Raw genomic sequence first — 11,287 nt, forward strand, 5'->3', positions numbered from 1 at the left:
CGCCGACCAAATGCTATTTTGAGAATAGTGAGCAAGATTCGAAACGCACGAGAGTTACGAGGTGAGGCTCAAAACGCAAATGCAAAGAACACAGCGAGCGAGAGCGGCAGTTAGTTTTGTTAAGGCTGGTTCACAATAAACCGGAAACAGAAACGAGAACGAAAACGAGAACGGAAATAATATTAAAATATGTGTTTTTGAATATGAGCACTCACAATAGTTATTTTTGAATGCTCCCATTTAAATACTTTTATTTCAACATTATTTCCGTTTTCGTTCTCGTTGTCGTTTCCGTTCCCGGTTTATTTTGAACCTGCCTTTAATCTCTAAACGGAATTCGAATAAATCGCACAGCCGGTTCCCATCTGTTCGTCCGAACCGCTTGTAATTTGTAGCAGATCGTAGAAGTGGTTGTTAAATGTTTTAATTTTTTAATACTGCATTGAATTTTTGTGTATGCGGTAAGAATATGAATTTTTAAGTGAAAGAAAAATTTTTTACAAAAAGAAAGAGCATTAATTTAATAGGAAATTCTCATGTTTTAAAATGAAATAACACAATTAAATATCAACGAAGTATTCGTACTTATCACTTCACGAATATAGAGTCTGTAACCTTGAAACCATTTGCTGATTGCTTCGGCAGTCGTCTACTGTTTTTCCTTTCAGTGCTATGTTCTTACCGCATACACCAAAATGTAATATAGTATTCAAAAACATAATTAAAAAATAATAGACTATCAACTACAAAATATATTATTAAGCACATTAATAATATACTTCGTTTCTCCCACAATTTTTATTTCATTTGAGTGAAAGAGAATGGACAAAACTGAATGTATTATTTGTCATTGGACAGGTAGCATTCGTTACCATTTCTATGGCCTGGAGAAAAAAGGTCTTAAGTAAAAATTTTATACTTTTTAGGAGAGCAGTAGAAAGATTGAAATTGGTGTCAATTGTAGAGTTTTTTTTTTAATTAAGATGTTTCTCCTAGATATTATTTGTTTATATTTCTTCTAAAATAGGTAGGTAATGTTGCAACATTAACAGTTTTCTTGATTATTTCCAAAAATAGCCGCACTTAAGCCCTTTGAAGACTAGAAACCAAACTCAGTAGAAGGGACTGTGTATGTATTTATTCACACTGCAATGGGTATATACTCGGTAGCAGTGATAAATAATTACACTCAATAAAGACAATAATAAACACAATTAATAAAAAATACAATTAATAATAATACTAATAATTAATACTAACAATAATTAATAATAATAATAATAATAATAATAATAATAACAACAACAACCGGGAACATCCTAAATTAAATGAAGCACGATCGGTTAAAATAACATTTAAAGTAAATCTAATTTGTACCTTAAACCTAAGTTCGAACTAAAACCCACGAATATGATATGTTCATATCTGCACAAGTACCTTTCAACGCTACACTTATTTCGCTGTCAACTCACTCACTGCACTGGAACTACGACACATTTCACTGATGCTATCCTGATTTCACTAACACTTCAAAAACATTTCACTGTTCAAATACTTTGCACTGCAACTATAAACTATATAGCTTCACTGACAAGAACAAGTTTCACTTACACAACACACTTCACTGACATTACATAATTCTTCACTGATACAACACTTCAATAACAAAATATCAATTACACCCTTTAAATACTGTGTATAATTACCGTCTATTAGTAAAGTCCTATGTAAATATAAGATATTTTTCAAGTCAGAATAAACGAGAAATGTAAATTATTAGGAATGCAAAATGGGTCTTAAACAATTATAGGACTGTTCACCCTGATGCTTAAAGTTTTAAAAGGAAAGGGCATCAGTATGTGATAAGATGGCTAAAATACAAGTTAAACCTTTTTAATAGGGAAGCATGGAAAGTAAACATGTGATGTTTGTAAGGACTAAAGTATTAAATATCCTTAAGTCCTTTATTCTGTGTGTGCTCGATTCAAAAAGTACTTAGGACACTTAGTAACGCTCTATAAATCTAGTCAGGAGTCTTATTTGACCTTAACCGTTTTACCAGATTGTAGAGAATTGTTTCCGTTTTCAGAATATATAAAAATCTCATTTTCACAAAAAATGACTTAAGACCTTTTTCCTCGCGGCCACAGATTTAAAGCAAGCTGCACTTAGCTTTGAATGTCATTCGCTGAGAGCAATCATTGTACAGGGACATCATTTTCTTTTTACTTAAATTTTTATTGTACCTGAGCTTTTGAATGTACTTTACTCCCACCCCTTCTACTAATGAAGTTCAACCGTCCTCCACACAGATCCAAGACTGCATATACAGTCATAGTAGCCTTACGGTCATAGTAAACAGTACGTTTCAAAAATATGTTCGCGTTTTCTAGTGACGAAAACTTCCAATATTGAATCATTTTCGCACAGGTACTGTCATCCATCTGCCTACGTCGTATCCCGGTTTCCCCCACCAGCTTTTATTCGCCAGCTAGTGGCTGGGCTGTCTTAGCTCTTTTCTGAGAACATTAATTTCTGTTAGGAATTGGACGTCTACGTAATATTGTACCCATACAATTGTTTAAAATAACTTGAATAAAAGGGCCTCGTTAAGTAATTAACTGTTATGTGATTTCCTCCCTTTCTACGACCTTGCGACATAACCACTTGGACGGACATTAGATAGCATGCCTAAGTAATTTTATCTTTTCGGATCGGGCAGTAGTGAAGATTGAATTTACAGTACGTAAGGTACTCTTTTATAAAGTAGGTACAGAATTATTTCAACATGAGTTACTGATACGTAGTACGAATCTCATAATTGGAATTACGTACAATAGTCTATAGTGCGATAATACGCACATTAGAACTGAAGTCTGTATCGAAATGAACGGCCACCATTTTCAATAATGTGTTTAAATATCCATATTATGATTATTTTTCAATTTAACTTCATTCTCTATATTGTACGCTAATGTGTTGTAGACAGTATAATATACACTGCATAATGAATACGTCCGCATGGACAGCTCAGTTCGTGTGCAAAAACACTCATTGTTAATACTGTACTGTATTTTGAATAAACATAAACCTAATGAAAATTATCAAACTCAAAGTGTGATATTTCCTAGTTTACGTAAACGAACTACATTTCTTCCCTCCTATACCTAGTAAAGTGACTTGTTTGTACGAGGCGCATCCAGAAAGTAAATTTCCCTATTTAAAAAAAAAAAAGAACACACACTTTCAGGAAAACATTTATTGACAACAGGTACAGCAATGTTTCAGCTATTTTTCAACATAGCCACCATCAGAATTGAGACACTTGTCGTATCGTGGGATCAACTTTTGTATCCCTCTGTCGTAGAACTCTGCCGCCTGTGAATGGAACCAGCGTATGACAGACGTCTTCAGCTCTTCGTCGTTGCCAAAACGCTCACCGGAGGACAGACATTTCTTGAGGTGCAAGAAAACGTGAAAGTCGCTGGGAGCAAGATCAGGACTGTAGGGTGCATGATCAAACAACTCCCAGCCAAATTCCGTCAAAACAGCTGCTGTGCGCCGAGCCGTATGTGGACGAGCATTGTCATGGAGGAGCACAACACCTGCAGTAAGCATTCCACGCCTCTTGTTTTGACTGGCACGTTGCAATTTTCGCAGTGTTTCACAGTAACAGTCAGGGTTTACTGTTTCACCTTTTGGAAGGAAATCAATGAGCAGAATGCCCTTTCTGTCCCAGAACACCGTTCACATCACTTTCCGTACCGACAGCGTCTATTTGAATTTCGTCCTGACCGGAGATCCACTATGCCGCCAATGCATTGACTGCTGCTTGGTTTCCGGGGTGAAGTGCGAAATCCAAGTCTCATCGCCCGTGACGATCCTGTCGAGGAACTCGTCGCCGTCATCGTGATACCGTTGCAGAAATGTCAGTGCTGCTCCTAAACGTTGCATTTTGTGTTCGGGTGTCAGGTTTTTCGGCACCCACCTGGCACACACTTTATTGAACAGCAGGTGCTTAGTGACAATCTGATGCAACAAGGATCGCGATATCTGCGGAAAATGGCTGCTCAGCTCCGTAATCGTGAAGCGACGGTTCTCCATGATGCACTGCCGCACCAGCTCAACACGATCATCACTGATGAGGGACGGTCGCCCACTGCGCTCTTCATCATGGACACTTTGACGACCTTCGGAAAACTGCCTACACCAGCGACGCACCATCTGCTTACTCATGATGTTCGGCCCATAGTCCTGACAGAGCTGCCGATGAATTTCAATTGGCGCAATTCTTTGTGAATTAAACAACTTTATCACCGACCGAACCTCGCTGGCGAAGGGAGAAGGAATAAGAGCTTCCATCTCGGACCACTGCTGCCACGCTACTGGCACGAGGCGGGATCTGTCCGGCTGGCATATGATTGATACGTCATAGATCTGTTTCGCATGCGCAATTGACACGGCTAATTACGTTTACTTTCAAGGGGAAAAAAATCGGGAAACTTACTTTCTGGATGCGCCTCGTATATTACGTCAGTATCATCGAACTCCAGTCGTGGAAGAGGGTAGCAAACGGTGTTTGCGGGTCTCAATCGGTGATCCAAAGGTATAGCCAGGTTAATATTAAAAATGATAGTAAAAATAAAATGATGTCACTGTAGGCCTATATTGTAGTGCAGTTAAGTGTTAAAGCGTTCAATTTTTTTGGTAATGATAGTAGCGCTACGTCTAACAAAAGTAAAATAGATGATACAGTGGTTGATGTTTCGGAAAGTGAAAAGTTAAATTGGTAAATGTACATTTAGTACATCACTGTCATTTCGTAGCAACGTCATTTTATAATTTTCGCTCAGAGTAAATACTTGTTTTTGACGGGAACACTCACTCCTGTCACTGTAGCAACGCCGTATTGTATTTTCCCTTAATCAAAATTATATTATGGCGTTGCTACGAAGTAGCGTGATATGCTGGAACATTTGCTGTTAAATTAACTTGATACGGAGGGTATAAATGCATGAAGAGATGCGCCTTTGGTTGTTAAAAACAATTTGTCGTTGTGGTCGGATATTGAAAGCTGGCTAGTTGGTGTTGTGAATATTCTGCAGTCCGCTTCGTGACGCGAATCAGCATTTGCGAGTTTTTAAATTATTCTAGAGGTAATAAAAGAGGAAATTTAGGAGTGAAGTGAAGAGAAAGATAAATACGTACGTAAATAATTAGAGGACAGAATAATAGGGAAATAATAAGTGATCTAAGTGTTGTGAGAAAATAGAAATGTAGATGAATATTTTAGGAGAAAATAGCTGGAAAAGAAGATTAAGATTTGGTAGATTTGAGGATAGAGAATAAAAATAAATAAATAAATAGATAAGTAATAATAATAATAATAATAATAATAATAATAATAATAATAATAATAATAATAATAATAACAGTTATTCATAGATTTCAAAAAGGCATATGACCCGGTTAAGAGAGAAGATTTATATAATATTCTTATTGAATTTGGTATTCCCAAGAAACTAGTTCGATTAATTAAAATGTGTCTCACTGAAACTTACAGCAGAGTCCCTATAGGCCAGTTTCTATCTGATGCTTTTCCAATTCACTGCGGGCTATAGCAAGAAGATGCACTATCACCTTTACTTTTTAACTTCGCTCTAGAATATGCCATTAGGAAAGTTCGGATAACAGACAGGATTTGGAATTGAACGGGTTACATCAGCCTCTTGTCTATGCGGATGACGTGAATATGTTAGGAGAAAATCCACAAACGATTAGAGAAAACACGGGAATTTTACTTGAAGGAAGTGAAGCGATGGGTTTGGAAGTGAATCCCGAAAAGACAAAGTATATGATTATGTCTCGTGATCAGAATATTGTACGAAATGGAAACATAAAAATTGAAGATTTGTCCTTCGAAGAGGTGAAAAATTTCAAATATCTTGTGCAATAGTAACAAATATAAATGACACTCGGGAGGAAATTAAACGAAGAATAAATACAGGAAATGCTTGTTGTTATTCGTTTGAGAAGCTATTGTCATCTATTCTGCTGTCAAAAATTCTGAAAGTTAGAATTTATAAAACAGTTATATTACCGGTTGTTCTGTATGGTTGTGAAACTTGGACTCTCACTTTGAGCGAGGAACAGAGATTAAGGGTGTTTGAGATTAAGGTTCCCAAGAAAATATTTGAGGCTAAGAGAGATGAAGTTACAGGAGAATGAAGAAAGTTACACAACGCAGAACTTCACGCATTCTATTCTTCACCTGACATAATTATGAATATTAAATCCAGACGTTTGAGATGGGCAGGCATGTAGCACGTAGGCCTATGGGCAAATTCCTGAAATGCATATATAATCTTTTCGCTGTAAGAAAAATCTTAATGTAAACAATAGCACGTGACTGAAGTGAGGCTTCATTGGCCGCTGTTTGGCGCCATAGATTCTCAGTACGTGTTCCTGCCTACTGTTGTACATTCTGTTTCATGTTAAACATTTCCCGTTACTCGTCAAGTAGGCCTAACCTCACTACTATGCATTCATTTGTTTAGGAAACATTTACTTTATAATTACTACAATTAAATTATTTTTAAGTCTTATGTCTTCACAATGGATATTTGAGGATACAGAAGCCATACTTCAATACTAGCTTACGTGAACAACAAACTACGAGCTCAAGTGACGCCAGCTTGTTACAAGAACAGACTACCTCGGTATTACTGTTGGTATTCATCCGCGTTCATAGTACATAACAAAATATAAAAGTAGCTTTTCTTTTACATAGCATTTTACATATGAGTGAAGTTAAATGTTTCATCGTATTTAACAACTAGAATTCAATTTTTTATTTTCAAATAATACAAGATTGTGGTTTCCAAATACGAACTATATTTTCCTGCGTCATGTGAGTGTTTCGACTGGGAGCCAATCACGGGTGTGACAGCCACGTGCTTATGTTTACATTAGGATTTTTCTTACAGCGAAAACAGTATAGAGTGTTTGTTTGGGTGATCGGAGGGAAAAGATCTTTGGGGAGGTCGAGACGTAGATGGGAGGATAATATTAAAATGGATTTGAGGGAGGTGGGATATGATGATAGAGAGTGAATTAATCTTGCACAGGATAGGGACCAATGGCGGGCTTATGTGAGGGCGGTAATGAACCTTCGGGTTCCTTAAAAGCCATTTATAAGTAGCAGTAATAATAATAATAATAATAATAATAATAATAATAATAATAATAATAATAATAATAATAGTAATAACAATAATAATAATAATAATAATAATAATAATAATAATAATAATAATAATAAAATTGAAAATTATTTATAACCAGATATGTTCATGGATCATGTATGTGTCTTCCTCGTACCATTCGGAGAAAGTGTAAATATAGTAGTATTCATGAGAAAGTTTCACTTAAAGTTTGTAACGGAAACGCATGATCTGACCTACCTTCCAGGATTGTAGATCACAGGAGGTGATTGGTCTGTCTGTACTAAAGACACTGCAGGTTTAGTAAGGAACGGGGAGTGTGGAAACACTTAAGATTGATCAAGGCTGGTTTTCTTTTCCTTGACGCAGATTCATTTGAAAATAAAATAATTTTATGGCTCCATAAACACAGATTCCTGGAGCAGTTTAACATAGAAAGTTAATTAAATGGGTAATATCATATTTGTTTCTAGAAAGCATTTCCATACGGCGTCAATTTACGTAGCCTACAGCATCAAGAACTCGTTTCATCCTATTAATCTGAAGTATACCTCAATAGAACTACCAAAAGTGAGATGAGTGGTAGAAAAAGCTTTGAACAGGGCAAGAGAGGTGGGCAGTCAGTGTATTTGGGTGACAGAGAATTTCGAAGCACGTAAAGGAGGTCAGAAAGAGATGAATGATGGCCAGTGGTAGAAATACCTTTTAACAGGGCAAGAAAAATGGGTAATCAGTGTACTTTAGTGACTTTTAGAGAATTTCAAAGCGCATAAAAGAGGTCAAAAAAGAGATAACTGAGGGAAATCCTATGACAACATAGAGCAGCTGTGACCAAATTCGAACTGCAGTGATTACATGCGACAGACAGCCTATGAAGTAAAAAGACGGAGGAAAGGTACTTGGCAAGAAAAATACAACCAGTGATGGTTCCTGTACTAACATCTTGATCAATCCCGCGGATAAAAATCTCAAGCTTTGCTGTAACAGTAATGTTACTACTGTCATCAAGAGCCAGTGAATAATATACGACTTTTCTTGCATCTTTTTTTAACCTTCCTCTTGAATATAATCAGGAATTTTCTAAATTATTCTCTCGATACTTGGTCGAGAAATTCGTAGTTTTTCAAAATTAAAAACTTCTTATGGACAAGTTATTTAAGCTATTTTTATCCTTACTCTTTCGAGCAATTCTGTTCTATTAAAAGGCTTTAGAGCACGAGATATTTCAAACCACATTAGGTAGCTGACTTCATTACATTTATTTATCTCATCTTTTCTTCCTGGCTATGATTTAAGACATGTCAGTTCCTGGCGTTTGACAGTTCGTTGGCATATAATATTGAATCAGTTTTTCTACAATATTATTATTAAATGAATAACTGATAACTAGTTACCCTCATCTAAAGATTAAGAAGATTAAAATTGAGATAAAACATAATAATTTTATCCTTCTAGGGAGAAGATCTAAAAATATCAATATTCATGCACGTACAGAAGAATTATAGAAACACATACTTAGTGGTCAACAACAACAACAACAATAATAATAATAATAATAATAATAATAATAATAATACTTACTTACTTACAAATGGCTTTTAAGGAACCCGAAGGTTCATTGCCGCCCTCACATAAGCCCGCCATCGGTCCCAATCCTGTGCTAGATTAATCCAGTCCCTATCATCATATCCCACCTCCCTCAAATCCATTTTAATATTATCCTCCCATCTACGTCTCGGCCTGCCCAAAGGTCTTTTTCCCTCCGGTCTCCCAACTAACACTCTATATGCATTTCTGGATTCGCCCATATGTGCTACATGCCCTGCCCATCGCAAACGTCTGGATTTAATGTTCCTAATTATGTCAGGTGAAGAATACAATGCGTGCAGTCTTGCGTTGTGTAACTTTCTCCATTATCCTGTAACCTCATCCCTCTTAGCCCCAAATATTTTCCTAAGCACATTATTCTCAAACACCCTTAACCTATGTTCCTCTCTCAGAGTGAGAGTCCAAGTTTCACAACCATACAGAACAACCGGTAATATAACTGTTTTATAAATTCTAACTTTCAGATTTTTTGACAGCAGACTAGGTGATACAAGCTTCTCAACCGAATAATAACACGCATTTCCCATATTTATTCTGCGTTTAATTTCCTCCAGAGTGTTATTTATATTTGTTACTGTTGCTCCAAGATATTTAAATTTTTCAACTCCTTCGAAGGATAAATCTCCAATTTTTATATTTCCATTTCGTACAATATTCTGGTCACGAGACATAATCATATACTTTGTCTTTTCGGGATTTACTTCCAAACCTATCGCTTTACTTGTTTCAAGTAAAATTTCCGTGTTTTCTATAATCGTTTGTGGATTTTCTCCTAAGATATTGACGTCATCTGCATAGACAAGAGGCTGATGTAACCCGTTCAATTCCAAACCCTGCCTGTTATCCTGAGCTTTCCTAATGGCATATTCCAAAGCTAAGTTAAAAAGTAAAGGTGATAGTGCATCTCCCTGCTTTAACCCGCAGTGAATTGGAAAAGCATCAGATAGAAACTGACCTATACAGACTCTGCTGTATATTTCACTGAGACAAATTTTAATTAATCGAACTAGTTTCTTGGGAATACCAAATTCAGTAAGAATATCATATAATACTTCCCTCTTAACCGAGTCATATGCCTTTTTGAAATCTATGAATAACTGATGTACTGTACCCTTAAACTCCCATTTCTCTCCATTATCTGTAGAATACAAAAAATCTGATGAATAGTCGATCTATTACGCCTAAAACCACACTGATGATCCCCAATAATTTCATCTACGTACGGAGTTAATCTTCTCAAAGAATATTGGACCAAATTTTTTACGACGTCAACAAAAGTGATATTCCTCGAAAGTTACCACAGTTGGTTTTGTCCCTCTTCTTAAAAATAGGTACAATAATGGAATAATAATAATAATAATAATAATAATAATAATAATAATAATAATAATAATAATAATAATAATAATAATAATAATACATTATTCAGCATGGCAATTAATGTTTATAGATACTCCTAATTGAACCGTTGAGCAAAGTAAACATATTACATTTTGTCCGACAGAACAACAAAAAAGTTCTCCTTTTCATTTCTTACGAAACCACCTCTTAATGCTTGTAGAGACAGAATTTGTAGAGCGACATGATACCGCCACTGCTTGCCTTCAGTACGTGAATGAAGCACACAGCAATGTACAGGAAACTCCTCGTACCCGTTTGAATGTCTGTGATTACACGATGTAATCACGACACCCGCTTTGGTCACCGCTGGCGTAGTGTGTCCCAGAGGCATTCGGACCACAAATAATCCACAATAGATAAAATAGTACACCTGGGCTGCCTTAAACGTCTAGTGGATGATACACAGAATCAGTATAGGAATCTCTAAAAAAATTTACAGTTGTACAATTCCTAGATTTTTTCTGGAGCTCCTTTGACTTTGAAAACTGTGACAAGGCCAGCATATGTTATACAGAGTGTTTCAAAGATACGGGGAATAATTTCAGGTATGTAGACAATCAAAATAGTTCATTACAACATGTGTCCGGAAATGCTTTATTTCCGAGTTATGGCCTTCACAACATTGAAATTCACCGGAACGTTTTTCTTTCCTCAGGTCGTTGCCGTCAAAGGAGACATTAAGAGGGCACTCTGACAGTTCATTCCGAGGCGAAGGTTACATTCAATGTTGTGTAGGTACTTGGATCGAAGGTTTCCTGATCGATGGATAGGTAGAGGTGGCCCAATTGCTTGGCCTCCACGCTCACCTGATCTGAACCCTCTCGATTTCTACTTGTGGGGCCATTTAAAATCATTGGTTTATACGTCTCCGGTGCCTGATTTGGAATCCCTTCGGAATCGAATTGTGGCATGTTCTGAGGACATATGCAATGCTCCTGGAGTTTGGGATCATGTTCGCAGGTCAATGAGACATCGATGTATTCAAGCAGGAGGTGGACATTTTGAACATCTTCTGTAATGACAACGACCTGCGGAAAGAAAAACGTTCCGGTGAA

This window comes from Periplaneta americana, chromosome 1 (genome assembly GCF_040183065.1).
Source record: "Periplaneta americana isolate PAMFEO1 chromosome 1, P.americana_PAMFEO1_priV1, whole genome shotgun sequence".
Classification (NCBI taxonomy): Eukaryota; Metazoa; Arthropoda; class Insecta; order Blattodea; family Blattidae; genus Periplaneta; species Periplaneta americana.